Source organism: Triturus cristatus, chromosome 4_1 (assembly GCF_964204655.1).
Source record: "Triturus cristatus chromosome 4_1, aTriCri1.1, whole genome shotgun sequence".
Taxonomy (NCBI): Eukaryota; Metazoa; Chordata; class Amphibia; order Caudata; family Salamandridae; genus Triturus; species Triturus cristatus.
Window position 1 is genome coordinate 739,465,939 of NC_140585.1, and position 17,216 is coordinate 739,483,154.

General features: G+C 46.8%; 1 protein-coding gene across 5 annotated transcripts in view; it reads right to left on the reverse strand.

Moving 5' to 3' along the window:
* Window positions 1-17,216, reverse strand: part of LOC146855444 (deoxyguanosine kinase, mitochondrial-like) — a 103,162-nt gene that overhangs the window by 51,083 nt on the left and 34,863 nt on the right. The gene's annotated exons all lie outside the window — the stretch shown is intronic.

Here is a 17,216-nt window from a genome sequence, read left to right on the forward strand (position 1 = left end):
ACGTGTGCATCAAGTAGGCTATTTGGCATACATACGACACAAAACGAGAGAGAGAGAGAGAGACATGGGTAAGATAATAGGCCACTTGGTGCACACACAACATGGAGGAGCATGGGTTTGTTCCATGTAAGAAAACACAGGCGGGGAAAAGACATAAATTCGGTGATCACGTGAACACAAATGCCGGGTAGGGTGTGACGGTACATGCATGCAAGACGGAGACTCAGGGCTACGTTGAGTATGGGGACCTCTCCTTTCCTGTCCTCTTTTTCTATGCTGCGTACTTTCAGTATTTTGTAGTTCATCCTAGGGGGTGTCGGGCCCTTTATTCTCCTCCCTTTGATCGGTGGACGAGCGCTTCAATCATACAGTGACGCTCTCTTCAAGTGACCCAAATATAAAATGCATACACATTCATGCCGTATAATCGTAGTACACACGCACAATCATATCATACAGTTTTTCCTGTTCCTAATGGTGGTCTGTAACTTTACGCACTATCTCACAACGTTTGTCTATGTTATTCCCTGATATTGAACTCGGTGCGGTCCATGTCCACTCCACTCTTCAGTCGGAACTTCGTTGTGACCTATAGAGGGAAAAAAAGAGGGGAGGGGATGTGCAGTATTCAAAGTACCCCAGCGCGCGCAGACACGAAAAAGTTCTACTTACCACGTACCAAGCTAGTCGCAGGAATGGGTGATACCACAGACCTATTATTCTCTTTGTCCGAGACAAAGATGCTCTAATTTATTTCATTTCCTAAATTCGGGGTTCCCTTGTCATATATGCATTTCTCAATCGGTCGTGTATTAGGGTGCAAGATACCATACCTTGCGTTCGGCATATACCCTGAGCTGTGGTTGACCATGGTTTAACAACTCTTGGAAAAGATAGGTGTGATGGGTACAAATTCCGTTAATCAAAAAGATTCAGGCAAATGGGGACTGCATTATCGGTTTTCTATTGCTTGGGGGTAACAATCATTTATTCAAATGAAGAAATCTCTATCAACCTATGTGATTAGTCATGGCACTGATTCCGTAATTCTTTCAAGAGACCCTTTATTTAAAACAATGTCAGCATACAAGATACGGGCCTACAACCGTTCAGGCCGGCCACGTGGTGGGGAGGCGTCGAGTGTCATGAGCAACGCTACTACGGCATAAAATCGGTTCCCTTGACGCCCCTCCCCGACCATCATGTGTGGAAGCATCGCATATATATATATATATATATATCTGTTTAACACAAATGTCACGTGACTGGGACGCCACAAGGGTGTGTAGGCCTCTCCTACATCGGCGCCATCTTGGGGCGAGGTCGGGCCAGAGTACAGTCTAAGTCTTTCCATGAATTAGCTGTTGGACCAGAATCCCTTTCAGCAGTTCGAGAACTTTCGTTAGCGTCAATTTTGCATCAGCATGGCGTCACTGCGACCCCGTAGAAATGCCATGGTTCGTTCTTGGGGCGGGGCAGGAGGCGGGTTCTTCCGCCGACGCTTCGAACCAGTCTTTCTCACTGCACCAAGCGGAGGCAAGGTGGCTGCCGTCCGGGGCAAAGAGCAATGGCGGCGGTTTGTCCTTACCGGAAGTCCGCAGGAGTCGAATGTCAAATGACTCCAACCAATTCTGCAAGGCTGAGGGGAGCGTTCTGTCAAGGGTGGGGCCCATGCCCTAGCAAACAAGCTTTCGAGTCCAGAATTGTCTCACGGTGGGCCAGGCCTGGAACCGGAGGGGTCAACCGCCGGAGTTCAAGGGCAGCAGTAGCAGCAGCTCTTCGGTACGGCTATCGGAGAGGGGCCAACAGCAGCTACAGCGGCAGTTCAGATGGTATTGCCACCGGAGTGGTTCCAGTAGCAGCGACAACAGCAGTTCGGATGGTATCACCACCGGAGTGGGCCCCTGCTTACTTGGCTGCGGGGGCCCACTCCCCGCGTCGGGTGCTAGCGGCAGTCCTGGTGAACCCTGTGCTTGGGTGGTTGCCTGGCGGCCGCGTGCAGGGGTGCCGGCTCAGCCGAACGGCGAATGAAGTGGCAGGGCGCAACTCAGCTGGCTGACGTGTGAAAGATGCGGTTGGGGTGCCCTCATCTGCTGGCGAGCCTCCACCTGGGGAGGTGGGGGAGGCCCGCCTCCCCCCGCCAGGGCACCCTCCGTTATTGAAGGAAGAAGTGAATGGGAAGATCCGCACAGCGTGCCAGGGTGAAATTCAGCAGGCCGATGAAAAAGATGGCTGGGTGCAGCTTAGCTGGCCGGCGAATCAAAGACGGTTGGGGTGCAGCTTAGCTGGCCGGTGAGTCAAAGACGGTTGGGGTGCAGCTTAGCTGGCCGGTGAGTCAAAGACGGTTGGGGTGCAGCTTAGCTGGCCGGTGAGTCAAAGACGGTTGGGGTGCCTGGCGACCCTCCACCTGGGGAGGTGGGGGAGGCCCGTCTGCGTCGCCTCCCCCCGCCAGGTCATCAGCCCTCATTAAAGAAAGAAGAAGAGAAAGCGGAAAGGCCCGCACAGCGTGGCGGGCTCCGCCTTGGGGTTGCCAGAACTTCGGCGCTTCGTATAGCCTCCGGCCTATTCGCACAGTCGTCCGCCACTGAGGTCAATGGATTTTTGCATGGCTTTTATAGCCCAAAGCCAACTAAAAGAACCGCCCAAAACAGGCCAATGTTGCAATTTCGAGGAAGGAGAGGCGAGGACGGTGTCACGTGGACGTTAAGGCTTTGGGATGGAGGTTGCAGCAGACTGTCATGTAAATAGTTGTTTTAACCTGTTTACCCTGTTGGTGTGTTTGTTATATCCTAGAAGTTATTAAAATGTTATAACTATACTACTTCGTTGGAGTGTTTGTACATATTCGCAATCTGATGACGAGCACAAGGAGGTTACTGTGCAATCGGAAAAATAACATAGCCCAATTGTGCGCGATCTAGCCCTAGTTTGGTGACGTCGATGGTGGGTGTCAGCAGGCTTCCGTTTGTGCGGGATTTTGTCATGCTTATTGGGCGGGGTGGGCAGTAGGGCAGACATGTTTAGGTAGCGAGAGTAATGGAGTCGGGCTACCTCGTGGTCGTCTCGACCGTGAGCTTGACTCCTTCCCTTGGTTCCATATGTCCCACAAAGGGCTAACTCCTAGCGTTACTTTAGTTTTTGTAAGGTCAAAATGGATCCTACCAGTGCCTTTACTATCTTGCCGATTCCTGTTCGTTCATCCTTCGCTAGCCGATTCATTCTGGTGGACTCTTTCTTTCTCATCTCTGGGTCGTCTAACGTTATAGCCGACGTTGTGTTCAGCACAGGAGGCTCGGCCGGCGCGGAGGCCGTGAGGACCGAGGCCCCTGTGCTGCTTTCGTTCGTGTTCGGGGGTTGTGGGTGTTGCACTATTGATTGGGAGGGTGCATACGGAGGGGGCATGTAAATGATCGGGGGACCTAACAGTAATTCGTCATTCGTTCGCTGCTTGGAGGACAACTCAGGGTAGAGCAAAGAAGGGGTCCTAACAGCGTACTGGCCTGAGGTTTCGGGCTCCTGTCTTAGTTTAGTTTCCCTTCTCTCCTTTATGTCTTCTTCTAACTTTCTAGCGGCAAGGTGAGCTGCCTTTCGTAATTCCTTTTCTGCTTTTACTTCTTCCCTCTTTTTCCGTTGCGTTGCTTCTTTGCGCCACATGCCAATACTGTCAAGCATAGTAGGCGTGGTCTTATTGCTACGCAGAGCTATTTCTAGCGCTTCTATCTTATGGTCGTCGAAGGATCCCATCAGTGGCCACTGACTCTCGGGGTCCTTCTTTGTATATTTATGCCATAGCTTGGTATAAGCTACGGCGACTAGTCCATATTTAGTGAACATGTCCTTATTAGGGGTGCCCTCCAGTGGAGCCGGATGGTTCACCTCTAATAAGCGGTCCGGGCAGAACCAACTACCAATCAGTGGGGAGAAGATAGGCATGACGGGTTTCAACGGGGACAAAAGTCAGCACTACCTATCTTTTCACTGCTTGCAAAGACTAGACAGAATATCTCTATTCTTCGTTATTTGCAAGCAGAGAATACCTCCAAAGAACCAATATCGAACAACTAGTGTTCGGACAATCAATCAATCAATCAATCAATCAATGGGAGATAAAGATAGGCATGACGGGTTTCAACGGGGACAAAAGTCAGCATTACCTACCCTTCACTATTTGCAAAGACTAGACAGAATATTCCTATTCTACGTTATTTGCAAACAGAGAATATCTCAAAAAGCACTATTCTCCAAAACAATCAATGTTCGGACAATCAATCAATGGGGAGATAAAGATAGGCACGACGGGTTTCAACGGGGACAAAAGTCTGCGTTACCTACCCTTCACTATCTGCAAAGGGAGAGAGAGAGAGAGTATTTCTACTCCTCCCCGTTTGTAGACAGCGAATATCTCAAAGAGAACAATCAATGAGCACAATCAATGAGCAATACTAGTATTTCCAAAGCTTTAAACAATCAATCAATTATTTCGCATTTTGTCGTGTATCACGACCTTACCCGGACCGCGTGGATAGTTTCTCGTCTTCCGCCTCCAACGCCCGATCGTCCTCTACTCTCCGTATTTGCCGCGGCACTCCTGATGGTTCCCAGTCAGGACCGTAGATCACTCGAGAGAGGTCTGCTCGGAACCAGTGAAGTTCGGATGATCGGCTGCCAGACGAGGGTCTATTGGGCAGGAGCTCTCCCGATCGTTGCAGTCGTTCACTCTGTCGTCGGGACCTCTCCCACTGGATCCACGTGTCGCTGATGGGCCCCACGTTGGGCGCCAATTGTTAAATGGTAGCGGCAGTTTCAGTCGATAACCTTTCAAGTATTTGCCCGGCGGTAATCGCCTCTTATACCACTCGATAATTTACCAATGAAAGAGGCAGGCGCCGGAGACTGGAAGGCAGGAAACAAAGTTTTATTCCGTCGGAGCAGAACACATCAGATCAGACAGCAAGGTATCGTCACGAGGTGCTCTAACTGCATCTCTGAGACCTGGTCTCTTATACACTGGTTTATTGCTTTATTACACATAGTACATTCTTGAGATTCCCTTGATGTACGGTGGAATATCCCCTGAAGCCCCGGTTCAGATCCGATCCCACACATAGTTACAGTAGAAGTTCCCACCCCACCCACAGTAGGAGATGGCTATTGCGCAGCAGGGTATTCCGCCAATTCCTGGGGGGTGTGTGACCGGTCGGGTTTCAGGGAGTAGGGGCTTTGATCTACTGTAATCTCTTTGATGTGGGGTGTTTCCCTTACAGTAGGGGCAATAAACTGCATCCGCAGGGCTAGGTGATGGCCTGGGACCAGTTCAGACAATGGGGCGCAGAGGAAGGGGGTTATCAAAGGAGAGGCATGACCATGTATGGGATGTCGGTCGGATGTGGTTCCGTAGCAGGGTCGCGCAGAAGGAGAGGGTTTATGGCCTGTATGAGAGAGCGGGGGTGGCCGGCGCGCGGGGGATGCTCGCAGCGCTAGGGGAAAGCGCTGGTGATCGAAAATGAGCGGGGAGAGAGTGGGGTGCCTAAAATGGCGGCCGTGCATTTGCTGTGCGTGGCGCTGGGGAGAGGCAAGATGGCGCAGATAATGTTCAGTTTGCACGCTAAATTTCCACAGCGCCTCGGGCGGAGGAAAGATACATGGCGGCTGCGCGCGTGCACGCTCACGTGCACGCAAGCGCTAGGCCAGCCAGCAGCACTTTGAAAACTCACATTCAAAATGTCTCTCCGAGCAGCGCATGTGCGCTGACTCAGTGAGACCTAAAAAGGGTGAGAAAGGGAGAGCACGTGGTAATATTATATATGACATGCCCAAAGGGACACGGCTTAGCACGAAAGCAGCGTGTGAATGGACTGTCAGAAAGGCGAGAAGATAACTGGCTTGAAAGAAAAAAGAAAATAAAGAGGAAAGTGTGGCAGAATCCGCTACCTGTGTTTCGTGAGGACTGTCTCCTATGCTAACGCATGGATTTAGGGTTGTTGCGTCTGTGGGGCAAGCAAGAGAATAAATACGGGGGAAAAATGGGCGCAAATTAAAGGCAAACGCTAATACAGTAAATGCGGGAAAAAAGGATGGTAATACATACATCCGTAATGAGAACGGCATGAAGCCTGTGCAGAGTGTTAGCCAAGGTAAATGAGAGTAAGAGTAAACAAATGGCATGATGCCGAGCAGAGTCCTAGCTGGGTTCCAAAGAAAGTGGGAAAATAAGGAGTCGGGTGCATAGCATAGTGAAAGGCGCATGAGAGACTCGTACCTGAAGACCTGGATGCTGCAGTCGGATCCTTCGAAAGTGAAGTGATGCCGGTTGAGAAATCTAAAGATATATGCTTGGAAGCGTGGGACAAAGTCATGGACGTATGTGAGAACGTGCAGCGAATGGAGGCAACCACATGAACTGTGGGTAAGGGTCTATAGTGGCTAGAAGAGAGGCAGATGAGTCCGTGTCCTTGAAGGCACGTCTGGTGCGAGGCAGTGTCAGCACAAGTAGACATGTGGTGGATGCAACCTGTGGGGACAGTGTCAGTACAAGTTGCCAAAAGAGGATAAGTAGGTAGTGTCAGCACAAGTAGTTGGTGGGTGCGACCTGAGGGGGCAGTGTCAGTACAAGTTGCCGCAAGAAGATAAGTAGGTAGTGCCAGCACAAGTTGACAGAGGGCTGGTAGTTGGTGGGTGCGACCTGAGGGGGCAGTGTCAGTACAAGTTGCCACAGGAAGATCAACAGTCGACATGAACACATTCGACGTCTCGGCCCAAGCTGAAATAATCAATTGTAATAGACGTTGCGCGAGCACTCCTGTGGCTTGGTCTGGGCGTGAAGATTAAACAGTATATAAGGCAGAAAGGCGTTCCTTAGTGCTGCTGGCTGGCCTAGCGCATGGCGGCTGAGCGTGCACGCTCACGTGCACGCAAGCGCTAGGCCAGCCAGCAGCACTTTGAAAACTCACACACAAAATGTCTCTGAGCAGCGCATGCGCGCTAACTCAGCGAGACCTAAAAAACGCTATGATGCGGTGAGTAATGAGACGCGTCAAAGCGCTTTCTAGGTCTGCGAGGTAGGGTGCATTCAGTACATGGGCTTCAAGCCGACCCATCGCTTGTGATTGGTTGCTCCAGGTAGCTTCCTAAATTCCTTACTTTTGAATGGTAAATTGTGCCCATTTGACCTTCCTTTTGGTCGGTCGTTCCCTCCCATAGCGATTGGCCCCGTTACAGAGCTCAATTCGCTTCTGGCCACTTCAGTTCGTTTCACCAACTACTTTTTCCGATTGCCTGCCTCGTGTTCAGGAAATGTTGCAAACACAACCAGCTGACCGGTGTTACTGCTTTCTCTTCCCACCCACCGTCCATGTGTTCTCCGCTTCACACCTTATCTTTCAATTATGATCTACAGAGTCTGGGTCACTGAAGATCGAGATGAGCAAGCTCCCTTTCATGCGATCTTTCGTTTTTAGCATTAAATTGTTTCAATCATTCGCAGCTCTGTTTCTGTTAACAGGGCTGTAAATCTTGTTCTCTATATAGTCACAAATGTGGCCACTGTGTCTGTTCCCACTGGTAAGTTTCTTAGTCCTCTAGACAGCTCTGCATCTCTATTCCCAGTGGTAATTTCTCATTCTTAGTCCTCTCGCCAGCGCTGCTAGCTGCTTCCCTGGTCCCAGTGGTACTTCCTCATTCTTAGTCCTCTAGCGATAGCTGCTGGCTGCTTCTCTTGCAACGTCGGTAATTCCTCATTCTTAGTCCTCTAGACAGTGCTGCCGCCATTTGTCTGGTCCCAGTGGCAATTCCTCATTATAAATCCTCCAGGCAGTGCTGCTAGCTCTACTCTGGTTCTGCCGGTAATTCCTCATGCTAAATGCTCTACTAAGTGCTGCAACTGTGTCTCTGTTTCCAGTGGTAATTCCTCATTCTAAGTCCTCTAGATAGTGCGGCTAGCTGCTTTTCTGGCCTCTTCGGTAAGTCCTCATTCTAAGTCCTCTACACCGTGCTGCAGCTGCGTCTTTGGTACTGTCAGTAAATCCTCCATTCTAAGTCCGTTAGACCGTGCTACAGCTGTGTCTGTTCCCAGTGGTAATTACTCTGTGGTAATACCTCATTCTTCGTCCAACAGGCTGTGCTGCTAGCTGCTTCTCTGGTTCCGTCAGTAATTCCTCATTGTAAGTGCTCTAGACAGTGCTGCAGCTGTGTCTCTGTTGCCAGTGGAAATTCCTCATTCTACGTCTGTGGAAATATGGATTTTTCTGGTCAGTTATGTCCCCTATCTTGGACCCCAACGGTTTCATGTATAAATCACAAGTACATGTATGTTTCCTCCAGTTCCAGTTATGAAGACGCAAACACTTGTGCGTCCACCGTCAACATGTCCTCTTTCAGATCCGCCATGAATGGGCCGGATATTCTATTCCTAAGTATGAAAGGCCACCGGCTTTATATGGTTCACTTATCCCATTTTACAGTTCAGACGAGTAGGCCCTGATTCTGCCATCAAGTCTTTTCTGCCTTCTGCCTCTGAAAGCTCCAGTCCGAGCTCGCATCTGTACCCATGAACTTTGTCCTACTCCCTGCGCAGCTAACGGTGCCTGACTCCAGCCTGTTGCCTGCCAAAAACTGTATTTCACCTTCAAGATTATCTGCTTTGCTCCGCTCCCTATCCAATGCATTCCTGTCTAGTAGTTTAAGTAAACATTCTTTCAGCTACCGAGCAAAAGGCCCGGCTTCTCTGTCTTCATGCAAGTAATTCATAGTCCTGTTACTATGAAAGATTTCGGCCCTCGCATCTAGTGTAGACACTTAGACGCTTGTACACGCATTAACAGTCAGTATAGTCAGTATAGAATAAGATTCTATCCTAAGAAGACCTTTCTTTCTGGATAACATAGTTCTCTAAACATAGGATATTAGATATGATTTGGGATTAGGTTGACTTGACCCTCCAGACTTCTGTCGCCACATGTAGAGCTAAATGTCAAGTCCCCTTCACCCCCTAGTTACACGTCAGTTACACGTCAGTCACACGTCATGCTGCTGCGTGCGCATCTCTGCCAAGTATTTCTGCTGACATTGCGAAATTCTTTCATGGAACCACCCATTTATGACGTCATATCCAATGACGTTCTTTAGTTACACCCAGTTACACCTACTTTAGTGACGCATGTATGTTCTTATCTTTGCTATCAATTGTTACGCCTCCTGCATTTGCTTCACTGTAATGCCTATTGTATAAAAATGATTACCTGTCAATAAAGTTGGGTCTTCACTTCCTGAACCTTCGTGGTGATGGAATATGGAGCACATCGATTTAAATTGATTATGGAATAAAGTCCGTTCCGAACCTCTAATACCACGGATTCTGCCTCTTATTTTACTGAGCTATTGTTATAGATTTTCCGCATCAAATTAAGTCCCGGTAATTAAATTATTTACCACATGAATGGCGCCCGAACAGGGACACTTTCTCATCTCACGCGCCGGAGGTGCGTTGCAGGCCCGGTCTCCTGTCACAGCTGGACGGACAACAACGCGTACCCACAGGATTTCCTGTATCTCCCTCCTGCCGAGCGGGGGTAACTGAGGCTGCGATCAACACCCAGACGAGGCGGTGAGAAGTGCGAAGTATCCCGACCAGAGCCTAGCTGAGAGAGCAAGATCCGAGGTATACAGAGGCCCACCAGTTCCGAAGTTCCGAAGTATCGAGTCGAGTCCAGTCCGGTCCGAGTCCAGTTCAGTTCAGTTCCGAGGCCTTCCGTTCCGAGCTACCCGGTGAGTACCATTGTCGGGGAGGCGTTCTGACGTGCACATAGGTTGTGCCGGTCAAGACGGGTTTGGGTACACAAATCCGGTCTGCACTGATTCAGCAGTGTATCTGTACTGTTTAGCAGTATATCAAGTATGTCTAGTATATAATCCAGAATTACCTAGTTAGTGCCGAGTATCATGTTTAGTGACTAGTTCCTCAAATGACCATCATTGCTGTTCATTAAATGTTAAATGTTAACATGTTTTAAATACGTTCTGCTTATTGTGGTGTGAATGACTGTTCATTATTGTGTTTTCGTTGTATTAAACGTGTTCAAAATTAGGTATCAGATCAGTTCTCAAAATGCCGCTCTTTTCGAAATTAAGAAAGATCAAAACTAGAAAAGGGTTACTCGAAGAAGCTGTTCCCATTCCTCCTAGGGACACTCCAGGGTACTTTATGTATCATAAACATGGCCTAGACGCCATATTATTTCTTGATTTATGGGTAGACTACACCAAGGAATTACCAGAAAGTCACAGGTGGCCCGCAGCTGGGACCTGGGATGCAGAGTGCATCGTGAAAGTAGAGGAAGAATTATGGAAAAAGAAAGCTAGACAATCACAGAAAGACGCCATTGAATTATGGCGTAAAGAATCGTATAGACGTACAGAAAAAGCACGTAGACAGGAAGAGAAGAGTAAGGAAAATTCAAATAAAGTTCGAGAAAATATATTAATTGAAGAAGGTATTCGAGTAAAATCAGAACAAGTAGACAGACAACGAAATACCCTTATGAATGGTATGTATCCTCTCCTGGCCGAAGGATTACCTAAGGCTACGCCGGAGATACCGAAAGACTTGCCACCCCCATTGTTTCCGATAAAGGTACATCCCAAAGGACATCCCAGAACCGCAGAAGATGTTTTTCTTTCCTCTTATTTAGACGACGCAGCTCCCGAGTATACTAATGCTGCGCCACATAGACCGCCTGCAGAGGGGGTTCAACGCCAAGACCCTCTTCCGTCTGTACCTCCGCAACAGCAAAATCCGACACAAGTTCAGGCAAGCACATCTGCTTCGACATCTATATCCACACCTATAGTTGCTATATCACGTTCGACGAATCCTTTCGCATCCAGCACCCCAGGTGGGGCTACCGGAGGTGCATCAAACATTTTTTCCACGCCACCCAGAGTAAATAAACTTTCCTTTCAAGAATTAGCTCACCAACGTACGCCCAAACTAGTAACTCCCAACACGCTCAAGGAACTTCTAATAGACTGTAGATATGACCCGGTGCCCGGAAAAGGGGACGAAATGGTGCTAGCATCATTACGTATCCGACGAGCTGCTATATATTTAGGGAAGCTACCAGGAATGACTACGCACTTAGAAAATATATATCACTTTGTCCAGTCAGGACGAGATTCCGAAAGTATTGACAGAGCCATGGAGTACCAAAAGGTGGAAATACAGGGGGAACTGTTACGTTTCCTCATAAATTGTGTGATCAGAAATCAAGACCGACCAGGGGTAAATCCGAAAGAAATGCAAATTCTTACCACATGGAGTCAGAATATATCAGAGGGGAGACACGATAAACGATCATGTATAGTAGCTATGTGCCGAAAAATCCGCAAAGAAATAGAACGAATACACGAAGAAAGATTAGCAGTAGACGAACCTGAACAAACCGAGGAGGAGGAAGAATTAGAACTACCCACAGGACAGTTAGAAACCATGGCCTATGTAGGTAGAGGAAGATCTTGCAATAATACTAGATGCTTCACTGATCCGATACGTCCGGTACGTCCAGATAATAGCAGTAATTTCCAAACTCCTATAATAAATATAAGGTCCCCCGAACATTCGTTCCAAGCCGCTGACAAACTACTCCGAGAACGAAGGGGTTATCATATACTCGATTCTATGGACGAACAAGAATTAGCCAGGTCAGCCGTTCATTGGGTTGACAGTCCCGGAAAATATAGTGATGATACATTAGCACACACGTTTTTGAACCTCGCTCCAGATGAACAGCGTTTAGCTGGTACCTATATAATTCAACAACTCCTTATATTATATAAAGGCCAACACTCCGATCCTGGTCCATTACCTGATATATTGACTAAATTACTCACGAATAAATGGAGAGGTTCAGGTACTGAGTTAATTAGAGAAATACTAGAATCCAGAAAGCAGTACATTCTTTTTGTATGTCCCGAACATGTTTCACTGCCCATCAAGGAAAGAACGACGTACTATATGGATAGACAGAATCCCTTACGCGAAGTGCACCCGATAAAAGGTGACGACAATCAGTTTAAACGTGTGTTTGTATACACACCCATATCTAAAATAGAACTATTGGAAATGAAGAAGGTGGTACCAAGTCATGACAAAGACCCAGCAGGTTTCCACCGTGAAATTAAAGACATGTTGCTCATGGGAGAGTATACCTATCCAGACATTATGACAATACTGAAGGTATTAATGCCTGCGGGCATTTATGAAAAACTCAAGGAAAAAGATTGGGAAGTGGGAGACCAAAAGATAGATTGGACCGCATTAGAGAACGAGGAAAAAGCCCGAGGTCCAGGTGCAGGGCTTGGGGAGAAGACCAAAACACTACCAGGTTTACTAGTACAGGTACTGCCACGTTTATTAACTACGAAAAAGGAAGACTGGGGTGCAATATCAGCCTGTAAACAAAAGCAAGATGAAGACACTAGTGATTTCTACGCCCGATTCGAAAAATGTTTTGGTATAAATAGTGGAATAAAAGCAAGTAGCGAATCTTATCCACATCTGTTTGTGACAAAGTTAGTTGAAAATTCTTTGCCCCAAGTTAAGAATAGAGTATTGAAATTCGAGAGTACCTGGCAAGGTAACACTCCGTCACAAATGTTACAGATGCTACAGTACCATCACAATAGAATTAGAGAGGAACAAGAACATGAACAAAGACGCATGAAAGACACGAAAATGAAAATGCTAGTTTCCCAGACAGTTCCAGCTGACGGTCATAAAAAGGGTATGACACAGTCCAGTGTTCCAACAGGTCCTGTAAAAGGAATGTGCAACTATTGTAAACAGCCAGGTCATTATGTACACGATTGTCCAGTTTTAAAACATAATATCGCCATAGGTAATACTAAAGAAAGACCACGGCCACCTAGACAGGATCAGAACACACAAGGAGCTCCGCAGCATGCACAGTCCATGCCAGCTCCGCAACAGTCCATGCCAGCTCCACCACAGCAGCCTATTGCTGCCACACAAACAACGACACGACAGATGTACCAGACCGCACAGTATGACTATCCTGATTATCAACGATACTCATGAAACAGCCTAGAGAGGGAACTTGGCTTACCCCTTATTGAGGTCCCTGTAGATCAAGAAGGACCTTATGTACACAGTGAACTATTAGGCCAAGATAGGAAATTTTTACTTGATACAGGGGCAAGCCGAACAACAATAAAACGTAGTGAAGTTCCAGGGGCACCCCTCTCAGGCTCACAGAATATTTCCCTTGGCTTTTCAGGAAAACCTATCGTTAACGAAGTATCACAGCCTCTTCCCCTTACGATTGGTCCTTTGACACGAACTACAGATTTATTGCTTACTAAATCATGCCCAGAAAACTTGTTAGGTATAAAAACTTTGAAAGCTCTAGGAGCTATAATATGTTGTTCTCCGGAAGGAGTAAGATTGTTTTTACGTGATTTCAAAGGGCACTATGTGTCCCGAGACATGGATTCCCGACTACAGACTTTACCCACACATTTATGGGCACAAGGCCCTACAGATGTTGGTTGCATGAACATTACACCATATCGAGTCACACTAAAGGCAGGAGTGGTACTACCACGAATGCGACAATACAAGTTACCCCCAGATGCTGTAGTGGCTTTACTGCAAATCATTGACGAGCTTATTGGCCAAGGAGTGGTTGTGGAAACCGACTCCAATGTATGTAATTCGCCGATAATTCCGATTCTTAAACGAACTGATCCAAAGGCTCCGCCAGTATATCGATTGGTTATTGATCTGCGCGAATTAAATAAATGTATTGTACCACAATACCCCGTAGTTCCAGACATTTCTTCATTACTGACAGCTATTGATTCCGAAGCAACATTCTTTACTGTAATTGATCTCAAGAATGCCTTTTTCAGCGTCCCAATAGATCCGGAAAGCCAATACTTGTTCGGATTTAGTTTAAATGGACGAAGCTTTAAATTCACACGCGCACCTCAAGGATTCACAGAAAGCCCCAGCATCTATAGCCAAGCACTGAAACGAGAACTTGACAGTATACACATGCCGGTCAACACTGCCCTGCTTCAATATGTCGATGATCTGCTGATCACCGCTAGAAGCGAACCTGAATGTGGAAAAGCCTCACTGACGGTTTTACATTTTTTGGCCGAAAAGGGGCACAAGGTGTCCCCTTCTAAGCTGCAATTCTGTGTTCAGCGAGTTGTTTACCTTGGTCACTCGCTGTCCAAGGAGGGAAGGCAGCTTACACCAGATCGCATCCAGTTAATCGCTAACATGCCACCGCCCAAGACACAAAAGGAGGTGCGGGCTTTTATAGGCCTCACTTCATATTGTAGGCAGTGGATCCCTCAGTATGCATTTCTAGCAAAACCACTCATTCAATTGACAACACAGGAGGCAGCCACATCGACTGTCCTCCCTTGGACACAGGAACATACACAAGCTTTTGAAAGCCTAAAGAAAGCTTTATGTCAAGCACCCGTTTTAGCAACACCATGTCACTATAAACATTTTACACTCTTTGTTACAGAACGCGAAGGTACTGCTTTGTCAGTACTCACACAGGAACAAGCAGGATCACACAAACCGTGTGCTTATTTTTCTAGTACATTAGATCCCGTAGCTCAGGCTCTGCCTGCGTGCCTGAAATCAGTGGCAGCAACAGCTTTAGCGATTAGACAAAGCGATGCCATAGTGTTAGGACACCAATTGACAGTACAAGTACCACATGCAGTAGAGGTTCTCTTGAACCGCACACAGACACAACACTTGACTATAGCACGACTCACTGGTTACGAGTTAACATTGTTTCAGCCACATATAGAAATCAGACGTTGTAATACATTGAATCCTGCTACACTGTTACCAGTAAACGGAACAGACCCACTTGCACATGATTGTATTAAAGTTATCACTATCACGACGAAACCTAGACAAGACTTGACAGATGTCCCATTGTCAGATCCAGACCTGACGTTGTATGTAGATGGTTCATGTATGAGAACAAGTACAGGAGAGTTAGTGGCCGCGTATGCAGTCACAACAGACACTGAAGTCATTGAAACAAATCGTATTAATACCTTGTCAGCTCAAGCAGCAGAGCTCATCGCTCTGACACAAGCCTGTATTCAAGCTACGAATAAGGAAGTCAACATATATACTGATTCACGTTATGCATTCGGAGTTGTACATGACTTCGGCGTGCTGTGGCGAGAGAGAGGTTATTTAACTTCCCACGGTACCCACATCCAGCACGGACCCCTTATTCATGCCTTACTAGATGCAATACATCTACCTACTGCAATATCAATTATGAAATGTAAAGCTCATACGAAAGTTACTGATATCATTTCCCAAGGCAATGATTTAGCTGACAGAACAGCTAAACAGACTGCTCAAACTCACACGTCTGACATGACAAAGACAATAGTTCCGACACCAACGCATTGCATGACAGTTAAGGATCCCGCTCTTGATGTAATCGACATACAGACACATGCTACACCAGATGAAATAAAGAAATGGACTGAATTAGGAGGGACCCAAACGGATCAAGGATGGATGACGAAGGAAAAATCTGTGTGGTTCCTTCCTGATTCAATGGTCCAAGTTATAGTTAACACTATACATAGTCCAGCACATCTAGGAGAAAAAGCTATGCTAGACAGCATTCAATACATTTGGTTCAACAAACATTTACGAGCAGCAGCTAAACAAAAAGTCCGTACCTGTATGATCTGTTGTCAGTTTAACCCAGGTAAAAGCATTCCCGTAGAACAGGGTGGATTTCAGCCTCCTGATCACCCTTTTGAAGTCCTCCAGATGGATTATATCCAGATGGAACGATGTCGAGGATTCAAATACGTTCTTGTAGTTGTTTGTGCTCTTTCCCGTTGGACAGAGGCATACCCGGTTTCAGATTACACTGCCCCGACTACTGCCAAACAGTTAGTTCGAGAATTCTTCCCACGGTACGGTTTACCACGTGCTGTCTACTCAGATAACGGCCAGCCGTTCTCCTCCGAACTAATGAAACACGTTTCACTTTTGTTAGGCTATCAGTGGAGATTCCACTGTGTCCGACACCCCGAGGCAGCAGGTCTCGTGGAACGACATAATCAAACTCTGAAAATTAGATTGTCCAAAATATGTAGAGAGAAAGGTGTCGACTGGGTAGTAGCCCTACCAGTTGCACTCTTTTACATGAGAATGGTAGCGCACTCTCGAACAGGGCTATCCCCTTATGAGGTGATCTTCGGTAGACCACCAAATATGTGGGGGACGCCTATACCACGAAAAATAACTGATATTGACTGTAATATGCTGACAGATTACCTGGCTTCCTTGATGTCTGCACTACAATCTTGTCGTTCACAGGTAGCTGCAGCCTTTCCCGACAACACCGAGGTGAAACCCCATGACGTAATTCCAGGGGATCTAGTTCTAGTGAGGAACTTTGATCAGAAGTCCCAGCTGGATCCTAGGTGGAGATCGCCTCAGCTCGTATTGTTAACAACGAGGACAGCCGTGAAGATCGAAGGTCGAAAAGGCTGGATACATTCAAGTCATATCAAGAAATTTCATGGACTACCATCTGATATAGAGACTAAACCCTGTATTTCTTCACCGATTGACTCAAAGCTTCCTTTGGTTGAACAAAATAACTCAGAACAATATAGACTAAAACTTAGGTCTAACAAGTCAGGCAATTTGATTGTTTAAGTCCTCTCCAAGGTGAATCGGTCGAATTTGTCTCTGACATGCATCAATTAGACCTGTATAGAGAAAGCAACAGAAGGATCAAGTTGAAACGACATGCGTACTGTAAATCACTGCGTAGTCATTGCACAGTGACGTTATTAATTTTGTTTTTCCTAAGTCTTTTAATAATTACTGCAAGTATATTGTTGCACACATATTATCCTATTTCTAAACATGTTCATAATGTTACTGCTGAACATTCTTTTAGTGAATTTCCCCCGCATGAGTTATCATATAGATTTGCGCTGCGCAACAACACTTTTATTAGTATGTTACATCATTCCCATCAGGTTAGCAATGCTACAAATTGTTGGATATGTGGCCGACTCCCTCCCTATCAGAACTATCAAGGAATTCTGCCTCTCTTCCCATATCCGTTCACACACAATGGCTCCTGTGGAGCATGGTTTAGTTTAATTAATTCCCT